This window comes from Onychomys torridus, chromosome 3, assembly GCF_903995425.1.
Source record: "Onychomys torridus chromosome 3, mOncTor1.1, whole genome shotgun sequence".
Classification (NCBI taxonomy): domain Eukaryota; kingdom Metazoa; phylum Chordata; class Mammalia; order Rodentia; family Cricetidae; genus Onychomys; species Onychomys torridus.
Window position 1 is genome coordinate 15,972,982 of NC_050445.1, and position 19,841 is coordinate 15,992,822.

The 19,841-nt window shown below is 39.2% G+C and overlaps 1 pseudogene; it reads left to right on the forward strand.

The window, feature by feature from the left end:
* Positions 1 to 8,661: 8,661 nt before the first annotated feature.
* LOC118580547 lies at positions 8,662 to 9,269 on the forward strand (annotated as a pseudogene).
* The last annotated feature ends 10,572 nt before the right edge of the window (positions 9,270 to 19,841 follow it).

Sequence of the window (19,841 nt, forward strand, 5' to 3'; positions counted from 1 at the left end):
ACTTACAGTATGCCAGATAGTACTTGTATTGATGTAGAACTATGGAAGTCTCTGACAGAATTGTGTGGCATCACATGATAAAACAAAAATAAGCCAGAAATAAATTGCTAGTAAGCTATAATTCTAGATTTTGTTTTCTGTAATGGTTGTGAAAAAAATGCAATAAAAATGATGCAGGCATTCAGTGTCTACACCTGTGTTAGTAAATACTGAATTATGAGTGAATTTGCTCCACAAGCACAAGGTTTTTGGATTGATGGAAATGCTGTTTGCCCCAGGTTGGTTAAGTTCAGCTAGTTTCTACTGAAACTGTTTAACTCAATGGAACAACTTAAACTGTGCTCTAGGTAGGTGGTGCCTTCTATGCTGAATAAAATGGACAGTCTGATGTATCCAGTGGCTGTTTTAAACTGTCTGGGAATTCTAGTGTGTCAAGGATAAGGCTCTTCATATCCTGTCCTTCAAATTGCTGACTACACAGAACATATGCATTCATACAGGGAATTGTAATGTCTAAATAAAGGGTAGTGTTTTGGTTTTAGAGATTGAAATTATTTTGATAAAACTGAATTTATCAAAATATGGCCAGATTTTATGAAAACAGCATATATATATGAAAAATCAGTGAAAAAGTATCTTGTCCTGGCTGAGTTTAGTTCTCAGCACTCATATCAGGTGACTCACAATCATCCATAACTCCCCATTTAGAGGACCTGAAACCTTTTTGTACCCTTTGCGCATGAGCTCATACACACACACACACACACACACACACACACACACACACACACACGGCACATACATGCACACTAAAAATAAATATAAAAAAATCCTATCTGTTTAACAAAAACATTTAATTTTCCCAGTCACCTCTTAGGTCATCATTTCAAACTGTTTATTTCTATGAGCAACTTGTTTGTCTAATTATCCACTTACTGTGCAAAGTCATCAGGTCCTTTGGTAAGAAAAGCATACTATTTTTTTTTCCCTGTAGAAATAATGTTAGAAATAGATCTGACTTCTCTGATTATGAATATCTACAGTCATTTAAAATAGGATTATATTTAAATCTATAAAATGATATGAAAAGATGTGTACATAAATTAAGGATTTCTCATGTAATATATAAACAAATATAACTGAGCAATTTGAACTGTACTAAATTACATGACTTATTTAAATCAAATACTATAGTTTAATAGCCATTGAATTAATTAGACATGATTCAGTGAATAATTTTGTTTGCCACCTTATGATTTAGAAGAAATTGTGGCCTACTAGATTGCTACTAAAACTGCCTAGGGAAGTTTAACTGGATAAGACATTTCTTACATTGTATGGCAAAACACACAAGGCACTGGGCAATGACACTACTGAACTGAATGCTGTCTGTCTTTCCTAATCCTGTCCTGACATGAGAAGGTAGCCAGCTCAAGTTAACCTGTACACCCTACTTGCCCAAGGACAGATAACTTCCTGAAATGCTGGGGGCTGTTGTTCTTGTAAGATTACAAGTCATGTGTTTTCATTTCAGGAAATAAGGTTGGTTGTCCCAACTGCACAGGATGAGCTTGATCACAGCTAGGCGGGAGATATGCGGATAGACAGCATGTTAGGCTGTATGCTTAATTTTGTATACAATTATTCATTTTAGTGTGTGTGTGTGTGTGTGTGTGTGTGTGTGTGTGTGTGTGTGTGTGTGTGTTTATTCCACAGCATGTATGTGGAGGTCATATGGCAAAGTGCAGGAATTGGTTCTTTCCTGCCCTTATCTGGTTCTCAAGGTCAAGGTCATCAGGATTGATGGCACTGTTACACACTGAGCCATCTCCCTAGTCCCATATAAACTTCCTTTTTTACTAAAAGTATTTTTTATTATTAAGAACATTTTCCCATTCATTTTACAGACCAATCAAAGATCCCCCTCTTCCCTCCTCCCAACCCCAACTTCCCCCTCCCACCCCACCCCCCACTCCTCCACACAAGAAGGTAAGGCCTCCCATGGGGAGGCATATTCACATAAACTTCCTTTTAAAATAATTTCCTGAGTTTAATTATAGCCTCAGCACACGTAGAATCACTAGTGCTAACAAAGAAGACTTGATGTGAGCAAAACGTCCAACATTGGTGCTGTGGGAAGCACAGAGAATACGTGAAGGGAGAAGATTGGAATATGTACTGATATTCTTTTGTGTTTTATTGCCTTAAGACTATCTTGATTAGCAACAATCAAGAGCCTCTCCTTAAGGGGAGGAAAATCTATGTGGTAGGAAGTGGTCCTACATTTCAACGAGTATTAGAACATAAAGGATATACATGATGCTAACATAAAAATTGGTTCAGAACAAGCTTACTTAATAATATAAGAATATAATAATAATAAGAAAGATGTGTTTTATTCAGGACTGGTTTAATAAAATTATTAGCTCATAGAATTTAAGACAAAAATCAAAGGTTTTAACGTATTTTCCTATCAGGACCCTTTCTAGATTCTAAACATTGGAAAGGATGATTTTTCTCCTCTACTTGGACAAATATTTAACTGGTGAGCCTCTTTCACTGTAAATTCTGATTTGAGATGGAGGTGTGTGGGCTTTCCCTGGCTTTCTGAGATGGTAGGGAACTCTGTGACATTAAATCTCATTTATACATACATGTAAAATTTCAGAATATAGTGTCTTAGTGATGTTTTCTATTGCTGTCATGGAAGACCATAAACAAAAGTAACTTGGGGAAGAAGGGGTGTATTTCATTTATGTTTTTGTATTGCACTTCATCATCAAAGGCAGTCAGGAATTCAATCAAACCTGGAGGCAGGAGCTGATGCAGAAGTCACAGAGGGTGCTGTTTACTGGCTTGGTGCTCATGGCTTGCTCAGCCTGCTTTCTGATAGAACCCAGGACCACCAGCCCAGGGGGGCACCACCCACAATGGGTGGGGCCCTCCCCCATTGATCACTAATTAAGAAAAAGCTCTACAGGTTTGCCTACAGCCATATCAACTGAGGTTCCCTCCTCTCAGATGACCCTAGCTGTGTCAAGTTGAGATAAAGCTAGCCAGCACATATGCAACATATTCCTCCATTCAATGCCACAGAAAAAATGGAGTTTATCAGGTGATAATAAAAAAATGGATGCACCCCAAAGCAGAACTACAATGCAAAGAGAGAAAAGACACCAAGGGTGGCTCAAGGTGTGTATGCTTGGTGGAAATAGAGGGGCCTAGAGTAGGGGAATTGATCTACAGGGACAGAATAGCAAGAATATTCTCTCTCTCTCTCTCTTTCTCTCTCTCTCTCTCTCTCTCTCTCTCTCTCTCTCTCTCCTCTATTGGGTTTCATATATTATCCTTTTGATTATAATAGTGTGATTTAATTTTGTGATATATTGGAGTGTTTAATAAGTAAAAATACCCAATCATTACCACTTTCTGGATGTAAGCTTGATTGCATATTGAAAATCCCAAGTGTAAATTTTTTCACTAAATAACATTTGATCAAAACAATAAAAGTATGCACTCAACACACAGAGACACTTATTCAGATGTGTACATGTGTCTGCCCATGTTTGTTTCTCTTCTATGCACTGCTCTTAACAAGCAGTAATTTTTCAGAATAGTTGTGAATGTTGCATAATTATAAACTATAGTTACAAAAATAATAAGGCTGCAAATGTTGGGGTAAACAGTGACATTGTTTCTCCTTCCAATATCCCTTAATCCTTCCCTCCCTCCCTTCCTCCCTTCCTCCCTCCTTCCTTTCCTCCATCCCTTCTTCCTTCCTTCCTCTCTCTCTCCTTCACCTCTCTTTCTTTCTGTGCTGGGGATTGAACAAAAGGATTCATAAATACACTGGACCAACCTCGACCACATAGCTGAAGCCTAGAAAACAAGAGACACCATGTTTTCACTCATAGATGAATTTTACATTCTATTTACTCCATTCTGGTCCGTTTTGATATTTTCTAACAAAAAGGTCACTCCTATGAGAATAGAGACAAGAGTTTAGTTCATTACTAGAATCTGAAAAAAAAAATCACTGGATAGAAAAATATTGTTTTAACACAAGTTAATATTGTGCAGTAAATCAACCATTAATTTCAAGCCCAAAATAAAACTTAAATATTGTCGAGCCATATCTCAGTGTTACAAGATTGTTGAGTAAAGCTATATGAGATTAACTTTCATGTTATATTGCAGGGCAGGTCAATTTTTATTGCTGGAAGAGTCAACATAATTTTGTAATACTTTACAGACTTAAGAGATAGTAAGAAATCACCCACCCTTTGAGTCTCTGCACACACCTTATTCTAACAGGGGAACTGGCTCTCTAACATTTAAATCCCATTTAAAACTTGTTACCTCTATCTTTCAAATTACACTAAAGCTCCACCCTGCCAACCACACTATCCCCTTATCCCCACTCACACTCCTTCTAGTTTACTCAGTGTTTCTAAAACCTCTTTAATCTTATTGTTTCCTCCACCCACTCTAGTCCAAGGTAGGTACTTAAGTTGCTTCACTTTTTTGGATTTGAATATTATTCTGACTCAAAGGTGTCAAGTTTCAATCTCCTCTAGTTTTCCTTAGCTCCAACATCTTCAACCCACTCAAATGCTTACTTCACCAAGGTCCCCATATGACTCTCCAACTTTTGAGGTCTAGTAATGTTGTTCCTATTCAACATGTAGAACATATGAAAATAGAAAAGACCAATGAAAAATAACAATCTTATATTGGTTTTGTCCTATAGTTTCTGTTGATTTAGCCTGTGAGCTAGAAAATGTTTAAAGAAGGAGGGAAAGCAGATGGAATTTAGCCTTCATCATGACTGACATGTGTGCCTCTTGGGGAATTGTAACATTAATTCTAATTGGTCTTATTAATAAAAGCCCAGATTCAGATATCAGAGTGAAAGCTGAAATATCAGAGAAGTAGAACAGCCAGCCACTAGTTCTTACCTCTAAGAAATCCTCAGCTGAAAGGGGGCTTGTGTTCCTGTCTCTTCCTGCCTTATACTCCTTTCTCTACCCATTCTTATCACTTCCTGTCTCAACTTCCCTAGTGCTGGGATTAAATTCATATGTGCCACTACTGCCTGGCTCTGTTTCTCTTTTAGATGGGATTAATCTTGTTTAGTCCAGGGTGGTCTTGAACTCACAGAGTCTGTCTGCCTCTGCCTCCCCCACCCCCAAATGCTGGGATTAAGGATATGTGTCATCACCGCCTGGCCTCTATGGCTAACTAGTGGCTGGCTTTTGCCCTCTGTTCTTTAGGCAAGCTTTATTTGTTAAAGCATATACAAAGTATCATCACAAGGAATCTTGAGCCTCTCTTATGTATAACAAGAAAAGACCTACCATGTGTACTGTGAGGTAGCCGTGATGTGTTCACAGAACAGTGTCAAATATTTGTGGAGCCCATTTGATGACATTTGCTGACAGTTCTTGTTCTTATTCATATCAGAGGGATAAGTGTGCACAAATGAACTGAGAAAGAGTTCAACTTTCCAGAGGCATTCTGACCAAGACATGCTATTCCTAAAGTACCTGATAAGTAGGATAAGGAGTCTAGAGAGGGTAGCTGTACAGTGGTCTTGACACTCAACCAGAAAGCACCCTTAGTGAATCTGCTCTGAGTTCTGCTCATCTCCGAAGGACCTTCCAAATTTGAGAGTCTAGTACTGTAGACACCTTTGTTCTTCCATTTGAAAAGTATACTACAAGTTACATGAAAAGTCACAAAAGGAGAAACTGTTTCCCAACAGGATCCCTGGTGTTCTGGCTTTTGCAATCTTTCTACTCCCCTTCTATGGTGTTTCCTGAGTGATAGGTGCAGAAGCTGTGATGTGGATGTGTCTGTTGGAGCTGAGCGTCCAACAAACCATCAACATCTGCATTATGTCCAGTTGTGGTTTGCTGTGATGTCCTCCATTTGTAGGTGTCCTGTTGTTTCTGTCCTTGCTGACATCCAGCTTTAATCTACAGCGGTCTGATTGATAGAATGCTGAAGATTATTTCAGTTTTCTTTTATCTGTTGAGACTTGCCTTGTGGCTGAGTATATGGTAAATTTTGGCAAAAGTTCTGTGAGGTTCTGAGAAGGAGCTATATTCTTTTGTGGATGAGATCTTCTGTAAATGTCTGTCAGGTCCATTTGGTTTATAATGTCTATTAGGTCCATTATTTCTCTGTTTAGTTTTTAGTTGGATGAACTGTCCGTTGGCTAGAATGGGGTATTAGAATCTCCCACAATTAATGTGTGAGGTTCAATGTGTAGTTTAAGCTTTAGTAATGCTACTTTTCATATGTTAGTGCCCTTGTGTTTGGGGCACAAATGTTAGGAAATGAAATATCATCTTGGTGGACTTTTTCTTGGATGAGTATGAAGTATCCTTCCCTATCCCTCTTGATTAATTTTGGTTTGACATCTATTTTGTTAGATATTAAATGCCCACACCAACTTACATTTTTGGCCCATTTGCTTGAAAATTTTTTTCCAGTTCTCTACCCTGAGGTCTGTTGTTGAGGTGTGTTTCTTGTATGTATCAGAAGGATGGATCCTGTTTTTATATCAATTCTGTTTAATCTGTTTTTTTTTCTTATTGGGAAATTGAGTCCACTGACATTGAGAGATATCAATGACCAAAAACTGTTAATTCCTGTTTATTGTTGTTGTTATTGTTGATGATGATTTTGTGTTTGTGTGTGTGTGTGTGTGTGTGTGTGTGTGTGTGTGTGAGAGAGAGAGAGAGAGAGAGAGAGAGAGAGAGAGAGAGAGAGAGAGAGATGTGTGTGTGTTTCCATTCTTTTAGTTTTGCTGGTATGAGATTTTTGATTTCTTGTGCTTTTGTGGATGTAGTTAACGTCCTTGTGTTGGAGTTTTCCTTCTAGTATCTTCTGTAGGGCTGGATTTGTGGATAGATATTGTTGAAATTTGACTTTATCATGGAATATCTTGTTTTCTTCTATGGTGATTGAAAGTTTTTCTGAGTGTAGGCTGGGCTGGCAACTATGGTCTCAAGAGTCTGCAGTACATCTGTCTGGGCCCTTCTGGGTTTTAGAGTCTCCCTTAAGAAGTCAGGTATAATTCTAATAGGTCTGTCTTTATATGTTACTTGATCTTTTTCCCTTGCAGTTTTTTTTTTTTTTTTAATATTCTTTCTTTGTTCTATATGTTTAGTGTTTTGATTACTATGTGGTGAGGGAACTTTATTTTCTGGTCCAATCTATTTGGTGTTCTGTAAGCTTCTTGTGCCTTTATTGGCATCTCCTTCTTTAGGGTAGGAAATTTTTTCTTCTGTAATTCTGTCGAAAATATTTTCTGTGCCTTTGAGCTGGGATTCTTCTTGTTTTTGTTGTTGTTCTTGTTGTTGTTGTTGTTGTTGTTGTTGTTCTTGTTGTTGTTGTTATTGTTGTTGTTGTTGTTCTTCTTCTTTTTCTTCTTCTTCTTCTTCTTCTTCTTCTTCTTCTTCTTCTTCTTCTTCTTCTTCTTCTTCTTCTTCTTCTTCTATTCTTATTATTCTTATGTTTGGTCTTTTCACAGTGTCCCAGATTTCCTAATTGTTTTGTGTTAGAAGTTTTTTAGATTTAACATTTTCTTTGCCTGATGTATCTATTTATTCTATTGTATCTTCAGTGCCTGAAGTTGTCCCTTTTTCTCTTGTGTACTGTTGCTGATTCTTGGGTCTGAAGTTTCTGTTTACTTACCTAGATTATTCATTTCCAGAATTCCCTCTATGTTTTCTATTTCCATTTTTCAGGTCTTGAACAGCTTTATTCATTTCCTCTAATTGTCTGTTTGTTTGTATCTTGGCTTTTTAAAAGGGATTTATTCATTTCCACCAATTTTTATTTGTCTTTTTCTTGATTTATTTAAGGGATTTATTCATTTTCTCTTTAAGGACCTCAACATCTTCATAAAGATTATTTATGTATGTATGTATGTATGTATGTATGTATGTATTTGGTTTTTTTTTTTCCAGACAGGGTTTCTCTGTGTAGCTTTGGACCCTGTTCTGGAACTCGCTCTATAAACCAGGCTGGCCTTGAACTCAAAGATATCTGCCTGCCTGTGCCTCCCAAGTGCTGAGATTAAAGGTGTGCACCACTACCCAGTTCATAACGTTGTTTTTAAGGTTATTTCCTTGTGCTTCTGCTGTATTGGAATATTTGGGGCTTGCTGTAGTAGGATACCTGGGCTCTGTTAGTGACATGTTGCCCTGGCTATTGTTGATTATGTTCTTATGCTATTGTCTAGGCATCTGGGTTTGGGGTGATAATAGGTCTGGGTGCTGATTTATGAGTTTGTCTTTGTTGGATTTGAGTTCTGTTCCTTGGTTTCTATATCCTTTCTGATCTCCTGGTCAGTGTGGCCTGTGGTTGAGCAAGGGATATTTGCCATAGTTGGGGATAGGATAAAGCAACTAGGAAGGTGTGGGACTGGGGATAGGGTGGGCAGGCACCAAAAGACTGTGAGAGGTTCCTGCCTCATTTCTTAATTGTGTCATTTGTTTCCCCGACTTTGGTTTGTTTGTTTGTTTTTTGAGTTCTTTGTGTATTCTTGGTTAATCCTTTTCAGGTGTATAGCTAGCAAAAATTCTCTCCCATTCTGTGAATTTATTCTTCACTCAACTGATTGTTTTCTTTAAGATAAAACATCTCATGCACACACCCCAGCCCCAGAAGATGGGGAACTGCCTCAAATCCCCGACCTCAGATGACATCTCCCTGCTTCACGAATCTCAATCTGACCGGGCTAGCTTTGGCGAGGGGACGGAGCCAGATCAGGAGCCGCCGCAGCCATATCAGGAACAAGTTCCCATCTATCATCCAACACCTAGCCAGACTCGTCTAGCAATTCAGCTGACTGAATTAGAATAGCTCAAAGAATAGGCCTTATACAGCATCTGCCTACAGGAGTTTACGACCCTGGAAGAGATGGATCGGGAAAAAAAGATCCGAGGGTGTGTGATCTGTATGATGGACTTTGTGTATGGGGACCCAATTCGATTTCTGCCATGCATACACATCTGTCACCTGGACTGTATAGAGGACTGGTCCGTTGATGAGGTCCTTCACATGCCCCTCCTGCATGGAGCCAGTTCATCCAGCACTGCTTTCTTCCTGTGAGACTAATTGAGCCAGGGTCTCTCGTCTGACTTCAAGTGAATCATCGTTTTTGGTGGTTTTGATCTTTTGTCACTGAGCCCAAAGAGCCAGGGATTAGGAATTAAGATCATGCACAAAAGTTTCCTAAAAATTCCTGGATGGCTGCAGATTCCTGGATGGAAGTATGTGATATTTTAGAAACTTATGGGGGAAAGTAGGATGGATGGTATTTTTATGTAAAGCCTTGACCCAGTGTTTAAAATATAATTGTTATTACACTTTGTTCTTGCTCCAGTACATAGGAATTGTGTAAAGCGTTACAGCAACTGTACATGTTTAAATTGTGTGTGTTGAAGATTAGGAAAAAGATAGTTGTTATTTTTCTTCCTAAGTGAGAAAAGTTTCTTCTCCCTTCCACCCAAATTCTTTTCTGAAAAGTTACTGGCATTTGGGTCAAGGTTTTATTAAAAGCTACATTTTATAACACTGGCACAAAAAAAGTAGTTTAAAGCTTGTTTTCACAGTTCTTTTTTTCCATTGGAATTGGAATTCATTGCCTTAGGTCTTTTTAAATAGTGTATTATTATTGTTGGGGCTGGCTCTATGCTTGAAACCCAGTTTATTTATAACCTATTGTAAGTTCTATATTCTGTTTGCAGTTAGGAAATGCAAAATTCAAAGTGATCGCCTAGCTTGTAAGCAAACGGAGATGCACTGTCCCTTTTCTATTAAAAATGAATTGATGTGTCAGGAAACCAATACTAGCAAAGTGGATTTGATATTCCCTTCCTTGTGTGTCTTATCTTATTGTTTTGGTTGTTAATATGGTGATAATTGAAAGTCAAGTTGAAATTTAAATATTAATATTCTGATGTATTGACCTTTGAACCATGCCACCATGCTTATGTAAAAACGAAGGTGGCACCATGGTGAAACATAACAAGTAGTTTTCAGCTGTAACAGTTTTGATTCTCTTTCCCTGTATGACCTCTTTCCCTGCTGTCTGGAACGTTAGCAAAGGATACTGCATCTCCTGTTACTGTAGTGCTGAGGTTACTGAAGTTACAGAAACACATCTAGTCTGTTTCTAAGGAAGGTGTCTGTTAAGTCTTGCTGGGTGACTGAAAGAAAGGTAAATGTGTTTCTTGTTTCACACACCAATGCAGCAGGATTTGTATAACCATATGACTTCATAGTTGTGATCTCAAAGGAACTTCTCCTTTCCTTTTTCTTGCAATTAATGTAAGAATACTCTAAGTCTCTAAACTTCCAAAATGTTAGAGGTAGAGATGGTCTAGTAAAGATGTAATGTTTTATCCATTTAGCATGTGTTTATTTTTGCCTTCTGTTCTCAAGGTGATTTGTTCCTTTGACTCATTGATATTATAGTTAAAAATTATGAACAAAAGTGCTCTCCACCTAACAAATCAGAAATGATTCTTTTATATTGTGTTATTTGACTAACACTTTTTTACATTCAGAAATTTCTTGAATGTTCTTCATAATTGCATTACAGAACAAATTATGTCATATACAGTTAATTGACATTGAGATGAAGCATTCATACCTTGCTTAATTTCCCGATGAACCCCGTGATGGAAAGACTTAAAGATGAATTTGGAAAATACAGAAATTGGATCATCAGGTTCTGTTAAATTGTTACATATATCTTGTTTAATTTCTGTGCATTAATTTGTATCCAACCAATTATGAAGTAAATTTGGATGGAAAAAAAGATAGCTAGTTACAACTCATAAACACAGGATGGCTGGGTGAATTCAATGTTCATCATGTCTGAGCATTACCTCTGCCTCCGAATAGAATGTGGGGTATTTCATTAGCCATGATTGGCACTGTACTATGAAGTAGTCCTCCTGTTTCTGTGACATCTCATTTTCTAAATTTGCCCATCAGTTTGTCCCCTCTCTACCTCATCTCTCCATTGAACAATTTCCCTGTGTCAGGCTCCCCTTTTCTTGGTCTGCATCTACCACTTTGGACATTACCCTCTGCCATTGCCCAATATTTGGCAGGCACCATGCAAACTAAGATACAAGGTAAACTTAACTATCATGATAGCTAATGCACTTCTTGCCAACAACCACATTGTCTGTCTGAGCCCTTCTGCCCCAGCCCTACCCTAAACTATAGGCACTCAGATAACAGCCCATTTCTTTTCTTGCCTGAACATGACCCAACCAGTGGGTTTTAATCCCCTACCACAAGGTACCTTTACTTTCCCTCATTTATTAGCTTTTTGTTGTCTCCTTGCACCCTGGTTACAGGAAGTCAAATGGTAAGTGAGTTCTTTTGGAAAGTGGCAACTTTACAAATACATAAGATATAAGAAGAACCAGGGGTCTGGTTCCATCTTCCTGCAAGTGGGAAAGAAGGATGCCAAATATGATCCTCTGAATTAGCTCAGAGGCAGGAGGGAAAGAGGAAAAAAAAGAGGCACTGAGCCACAGGTGAGTTCAGAATTCTCACCATTCCTGCAGAGCCCTTCTGGGACATGCTAGACCCCACTAGCTGTTTTCCCCCATCGGCAGACTGGAGATACCTCCAGGTAAACTGTAGAACACTAGAAGGGAGAGGTCATACCCAACCTGAGACTTCTCAGTCGTTCCTCCTCCATCTCATTACCTTTGGGACAACCTGGCTACAAGATTTCTCCAGCTATTAACTCAGATACCTAGGACAGAATTAGACCCCAAAGCCTTAAGAAAACAAATCTATTCTTTTTCTGGTAGGAAATCTGGCCCCAGTAGTCCCTGAAAGTTGCTGAAAAAAAGGCCATCCAGAGGCAGCCTCAATTATTCTACCATTCTCCAAGTTGAATTATTTTTCAAAAAGAATGACTAATAACTTTGGGATGCATTTTTCAATGGCATGTCTCGACTATAACTTGGAAGAGTGCCTAGAAGGGTCAGTTAGGCATCTTAATCCAAATGGAATCAATGTTGTCCTTGAGCCAATGGACCACCCTCCCAAATGCTGAAGAAAATCTAATCACATCTTTGTTACTTATGGAATACTTCCCCTCTAGAAATAGCCCCTCATATCTGTAATATGGCATCCTGTTTCCTAACAGCATAGGTTTCTAACAAAGGTATCTGTCTTACAAGGCCACTAGTCTTAGCTATTATTATCTGTAACAGGGCCATGTAGTCAAGGGATAGAGCATGGGGAAAGTGGATCTGAAGAAAGAAATAAAGGTGTAGAAGCCCTATAAATGGGCTTTGGTGGTCTAGTACCTCTGGAGACCCTACTCTTCCTAAAAGGATGCTTTCTGCTGTTTGTTCTCTGCTTGTTTCAGCAAATACCTGCCTTCACCTTTTCTTTAATTTCTTTGACCTTGGATATTCAATTCTTGATTTGTCCCTGAAGGACCTAGACTCACGGGCAATTGGCCTACTACCTTGACCCCCTGAAAACACCATCTCTTCATCTTTAATGTAGCAATTCTCAACTAATGCCTTTTTTCCTTCCTTCCTTCCTTCCTTCCTTTCTTTCTTTCACTAAAACATGACTTATTGGACCATGCTCATTGGTACCACATACCTCCTCCTATAAAATTGGCATCTTTGGGAAATAATTATGATATTCAGCTTTAAATTAGTGCAGAAGACAGTTCTTAAATTAAAATATCAAGGGAGAGAGATGGGGAGGAAGAAAAGAGGGGGAGGGAAAGGGGTAAGGAAGCTAGTGGGTATTTGGAGAAAGAAACATACATAGATCTCTTCTGTTAGAGGAAGAAAATAAACAGCTAATGTATTTCAGATGCCAGCCATATTCTCAGGTCTCAATGTTGAAAGCACGCTACTTACTAAGTGGGGTGGGGATGACATATCTGGGATATGATTTTTCCTTTGACATGTGTCTAGCCTTGACAATTACAATCTATCTGGGCCTCATAGTTCTCATGAACTACATGGCTATATTCCTTCTTGCACCATATCAGTAACATTTTAGGAACTATTGTTCAGATCTTTCATATCTTTTACAGACAAAGGACACCAGAAATGAAACTGGTAAGGAAGTTGAAAGTTGGGATCTCTTCATGGCATGGACTGTTCACTTATTAGTCCTCAGCCTTACTATCACTTCTGAAAACAGGTTACCAAGGAACACACACACACACACACACACACACACACACACACACACACCCTCAGATGCACACACAGACACACAGACACAGATGTACTACACACAGATGTACACACTGACACCTACACAGATACACACACACACACACACACTGATGCACATACACCAATACAGATACACACAGAGACACCCACCCCCACCCTCTCACAGAACACACAAAGACATAAAGACACAGTCATACATACACAGATGTACACACAGACACAACATACCCACATATAGATACCCCCCCCACACACAAATGCACCGATACCCACACTGATGCACACACAGGCACCCACACAGAAGCACACTCTGTGTCTGAGGACAGGGTTGTGGTATGTGAGAAAAGGAGTAATAAAAGAGATGAAGGGTTATTTCTACCCCTAAATTCTCTGAACTATTTTAGGACACTGTCCACCATTACTCAACCAGAGCTGAAACGATAGGATGTAATGGAATCTTAATTCCTGGTTTTTGTTTGATTATTTTTATTTTTTTACTTATTGGTTTTCTTAGGGCTTGTTTGTTTTGGGAGAAGCTCCTGTTATACGAAATTAGACTTGTTATACCAGAAATTCCCAGAAACCCAAGAATTAAAAGTATTCATAGAAAAGCAGAATTTAACCACATGCTTTTTTAAAATTATGCCTTGTGTTTAATAACACTTGATTAATGTTCTTTAGACTTTCACCCTAATTTGTTAAGATAAGCAAACAGTAGAAAACCCCACAGTGTTACTGTACACTATTAACCTCACTGATGGATATTTCTCAGAACTACAAATAACAATTAATCTTAATGATCAAAGAAAGACACTGCACTGCCATCCACCACTGAATAATTTGTAGGCAAGTGCAATTAAACTCAGGGACCCCTGGGGCTGGGAGGGACATGCCAATGTTTTCTGTTTAGCAGATGCAGTTTCCTAGATAAGAAATCATATTATCTTTGTTCATATCTCAATTAAGCAACAAGGAAGATAAACAAATAAAACTAAGTATAGTTTTACAGGAAAAAAAACAAAAAAACAACCAAAAAAATCCAGTTTTCTTCTTTAAAAATTCCCAAGCTCAGCCTCCCAGGAGAAGTATTAGCTGGAAGCCTGTCTTTCGAGATGTGTCTGGAGAGGCTCCTGGTTCTATCTAAAAGGCCATGTATGATGATCAGCTTTATGGAATAATTTACAAATAATAGCATCGTAACCATGTGTTAATGAGGAAAAGAATATGCATTAGACTATGACATTTTAAAATACTGTATTAAATTATTCCTCAGTGTACAGGAAGTTTAGGCCCTGATAAATTCTTTTGTTATTAATAATCTTAATGATTTTTCTATGCTTTCCAGTTTGACCAACTTAATATCAAAGTTCAAGAAGTGTCTTTATTTATTTATTTTTTTATTATTATGTGTTTTAATTTTATACATCAGCCATGGGTTCCCCTGTCCTCCCTTGTCCCACCCCCCCCCCCACCTTCCCCCCCAGCCCCTCCCCTCCATTCCCATGTCCTCCAGGACCAAGACACCCTTGGGGACACATTTAAACCTGGTGGATTCAGTACAGGCAGGTCCATTCCCCTACTTCCAGGCTGAGCATGTGTCCCTGTGTAAGCCCAAGGTCACAAACAGCCAGCTCAGGCACCAAGGACAGGTCCTGGTCCCACAACCTGGAAGCCTCCCAAACAGATCAAAATATTCAATTGTCTCACTTATCCAGAGGGCCTGATCCAGCTCGGGGCTCCACAGCCGTTGGTTCATAATTCATGTGCTTCCATTAGCTTGGCTATTTGTCCCTGTGCTTTTTGCAATCTTGGATTAAAAAATTCACGCTCTTGCAGTCCCTCCTCCTTTTTGACAGTTGGACACCTGGAGTTCCACCTAAGCTCTGGCCGAGGATCTCTGCATCCACTTCCATCAGTTATTGGATGAGAGTTCCAAGACGACTTCTAGGCTGTTTAGTCATCTGATCACCAGACTAGGTCAGATCAGACCCTCCCTCGACCATTGCCAGCAGTCTACAGAAGATATATCATTGTGGGTTTCTGGGGACCTCTAGAGCACTCTGCCTATTCCTGTTCTCATGTGGTCTTCATTTATCATGGTCTGTTATTCCTTATTCTCCCTTTCTGTTCTTGATCCAGCTGGGATCTCCTGCTCCCCTAAGCTTTCTTTCCCTCAAATCTTGCCCTTCATTACTCCCACTGTCATCCAGGTTGTTCATGTAGATCTCATCCATTTCTCTGTCATTGGGTGATCCCTGGGTCTTTCCTAGGGTCCAGCTTTCTAGGTAGACTCCCTGGAGTTGTGTAGCAGTCTAGTCATCTTTGTTTTACATATAGTATCCTCCTATGAGTGAGTACATACCATGTTTGTCCTTCTGAGTATGGGTTACCTCACTCAGGATGATTTTTTTCTAGATCCATCCATTTGCCTGCAAACCTCATGATGTCATTGTTTTTGTCTGCTGAGTAGTACTCCATTGTGTATATGTACCATATTTTCATTATCCATTCTTCAGTTGAAGGGCATCTAGGTTGTTTCCAGGTTCTGGCTATTACAAACAATGCTGATATGAACATAGCTGAACAAATGCCCTTGTGGTATGATTGAGCATTCCTTGGGTATATGCCCAAGAGTGCTATAGCTGGGTCTTGGGGGAGATGGATTCCCAATTTTCTAAGGAAGCGCCATATTGATTTCCAAAGTGGCTGTACAAGCTTGCATTCCCACCAGCAGTGGGGGAGAGTTCCCCTTGCTCCACATCCTCTCCAGCATAAGCTGTATTCTGTGTTTTTGATCTTAGCCACTCTGACAGGTGTAAGGTGGTATCTCAGAGTCATTTTGATTTGCATTTCCCACATAATTAGGGATGTTGAGCAATTCTTTAAATTACTTTCAGCTTTTGAACTTCCTCTGTGGAGAATTCTCTGTTTAGTTCTATAGCCCATTTCTTAATTGGACTGTTGGGCATTTTGATGTCTAATTTCTTGAGTTCTTTATATAATCTGGATATCAGCCCTCTGTCAGATGTTTGTTGGTGAAGACCTTTTCCCATTCTGTAGGCTGTCGCTTTGTCTTGTTGACTTTGTCCTTTGCTCTACAAAAGTTTCTCAGTTTCAACAGATCCTATTGATTGATTTTTTCTCTCAGTGGACCAGATGGTTTCACTGCAGAATTCAACCAGATCTTCAAAGAAGACTTAATACCATACTCTTTAATTGTTCCACACAATAGAAGCAGAAGGAATATTACCCAAGTCCTTCTATGAGGCTACAATTACCCTGATTCCTAAACCAAACAAAGATGCAACAAAGAAAGAGAACTACAGACCAATCTCCCTCATGAACATTGATGCAAAAATACTCAATATAATTCTGGTGAACAGACTCCAAGAACACATCAAAACAATTATCCACTATGATCAAGTAGGCTTCATCCCAGGGATGCAAGGGTGGTTCAACATACGAAAGTCTGTCAATGTAATACACTATAAAAACAAACTCAAAGAAAAAAGCCACATGATCATATCACTAGATGCAGACAAATCCAACACCCCTTCATGATAAAAGTCTTGGAGCTATCAGGAATACAGGGCACATACCTAAACATAATAAAGGCAATCTACAGCAAGCCAACAGCCAACATCAAATTAAATGGAGAGAAACTCAAAGCAATACCACTAAAATCAGGAACAAGGCTAGGCTGTCCCTTCTCCCCATACTTATTCTATATAGTACTTGAAGTTCTAGCCAGAGCAATAAGACAGCACAAAGAGATTAAGGGGATACAAATTGGAAAGGAAGAAGTCAAGCTCTCCCTATTTGCAGATGACATGATAGTATACATGAGTGACCCCAAAAATTCAACCAAGGAACTGATACAGCTAATAAAAACCTTCAGCAACATAGCAGGATACAAGATCAACTCAAAAAAATCAGTAGCCCTCCTATATACAATCAACAAACAGGCTGAGAAGGAAATCAGGGATACTTCGCCCTTTACAATAGCCACTAACTATTGTGGTTACGCTAACTAAGCATGTGAAGGACCTATATGACAAGAACTTTAAGTCCCTGAAAAAAGAAATTGAAGGAGATGTCAGAAAATGGAAAGATCTCCCATGCTCATGGATAGGCAGGATTAACATAGTAAAAATGGCGATCTTACCAAAAGAAATCTACAGATTCAACACAATCCCCATCAAATTACCAACACAATTCTTCACAGATCTGGAAAGAATCATACTCAACTTCATATGGAAAAACAAAAAGACTAGAATAGCCAAAAGAATCATGTACAATAAAACAACCTCTGGAGGCATCATAATCCCCAACCTCAAGCTCTACTATGGAGCTACTGTAATAAAAACAGCTTGGTACTGGCATAAAAACTGACATGTGGACCAATGGAATCAAATTGAAAGAAGAGATATGACTGACTATAACTTGTAAACTGAAATCAGCACATCCCTCCACAAACTGCTTTTAGCCATGGGCTTTATCAGAATAATAGAAAGCAAACTAACCAACTAGTAAAGAAAAAGCAGAAGGCATGAGCCTAGAAGTTCAGACAGCATTAACTGGTTGGTGGTGGAGGTACTTTCCTCTGACCAGAGGTACTGGTAGCAAAAGTCAGACAGCAAGGGTAGGTATTGATGGGGTAGGGTGAGAAAACAGCAAGGGTGGCTTACCTGGAATGATGTGGACATCAGTATCAGCAAAGATATAAAAGTCCCCAGACCCTAACAGCAAGGAAGAATACTCAGTGAGCACTGGAGAAAGGGGAGGACAGTTTGGTGGTTTGAACAAGAATAGCCCCCATGGACTCATAGACATAATGTTTAATCAACAGGGAGTAGCACTAAATAAAAGAAGACAAGGTATGGCCTTGTTGGAGAAGGTGTCACTGGGGTTGGTCTTTGAGGGTTCAAAATCACAATCCAAGACCCAGTATTCCTGTTTTCCTGATGCTTGTAGATCCAGTTATAAAAATCTCAGCTTCTTCTCTGCCTATGTGCTGCTATGCTCCCCGACCACGACAATGATAGACTAAACCTCTGAACCTATTAACAAGCCCAAATTAAATGACTTTCTTTTATAAGAGTTGCAGTGGTCATGACGTCTCTTCATAACAATAGATGAAGACAGCCAGGAAAATCAAAGCAGCATGATTTCAATTATTATGCAGGTCCTACTATGGCCATGGTCCTGCAGTCTAACAACAAGACAGGTTCACTCCACTTTCTATTTGCACACCTCGCAGGAAGTTCAAAGTGAGCTCATTCCCATTTCTTCACACTGTCCTTGCCTTCAGGATGTTGTCTCAGAATCTGTCATGTTAACTATGATTCAAGCCTAATACTGAGTCTAACATCAGGGATTTATGTTGTGATCACAGATACCTTGCAGACTTACAACTCATCATGTGGATGGGACATGGTGAGGAAAAAGCCTTCAAGGATAAAAAGAAAAGCTTCATCCATGTCTCAATGTTTTTGTGATTTACAGGACTATCCTCTGAGCCAAACTGCCACCATCTTCAAAATTTCTTCTAGGCCTGCTTGCAAAAATACTATCATCTGAGCCTACTGGCTATTTACCTACCCTAATAGGAGGAGAGAACAGAGAGGGTCATGGGGTTCCTTAGACCCCTCTCACAATTTTCCCCTAATTGCATGTACTCTTGCAGGAAGATATAGAAAGATGGAGGAAGAGCATTCCATCCGTGTAGCCATGGGAAGCCATGATCCCTGCTGAGGGTGGATATTCCAGTGTGGTGACTTGAAGGTCACCTGGGCTCCTTTCTGTAACCCTATACCCATGACTCTCTATGTAAGACTAAAAAGTCATGGACTTCCTGGGTGAATATTGTGGAATTGTAACTCAATTTCATGTTGAGATCTTAGGAGGAGGGGTAGATATTGTTTCCAACTCTTCCAGCAGAAAAAAATTTGACAACTGGAATGCCTGCTGCAGAGTCCTGATGAGGACAGTTATAGTTTAGTTCTATGTACCTGAACAAGGGCCTCAAGAAAAGGAGATAAACCTTATGAAGCAGAACTGTTGAGGAAGATACCTTTGTTTTCACTGAAGGGTGGCATTCACTGCAAAATCTTTCAGGCCAGCTTTCTTTCTCTTTTTCTTTTTTTGTTGTAATGGGCTAGTTTTGTATTGTTAGAAGGAAAGGTTATAGATCATCTGAAAGACTACATTTGAAAAAGCCTAGAACACCTGAATTATTCTTTAAGTTTTTAACAAGTATCAGAATTCTGTTTAAAGACACTTCTTTGCTACTGGTGTTGTATTTAGAAAGTGATCTCCGGTGCCAATGCATTCAAGAGTACTTCCTACTTTCTCTTCTGTCAGGTTCAGAGTAACTGGATTTATGTTGAGGTCTTTGATTCACTTCAACTTAAGTTTTGTGCATGATGACAGATATGGATCTATTTGCAGCCTTCTACACATTGACATCCAGTTATGCCAGCACCATTTGTTGAGGATGCTTTCTTTTTTCCATTGTACATTTGTGGCTTCGTTGTCAAAAATTATATGTTCAGAGGTGTGCGGGTTAATTTCCCACGGGTC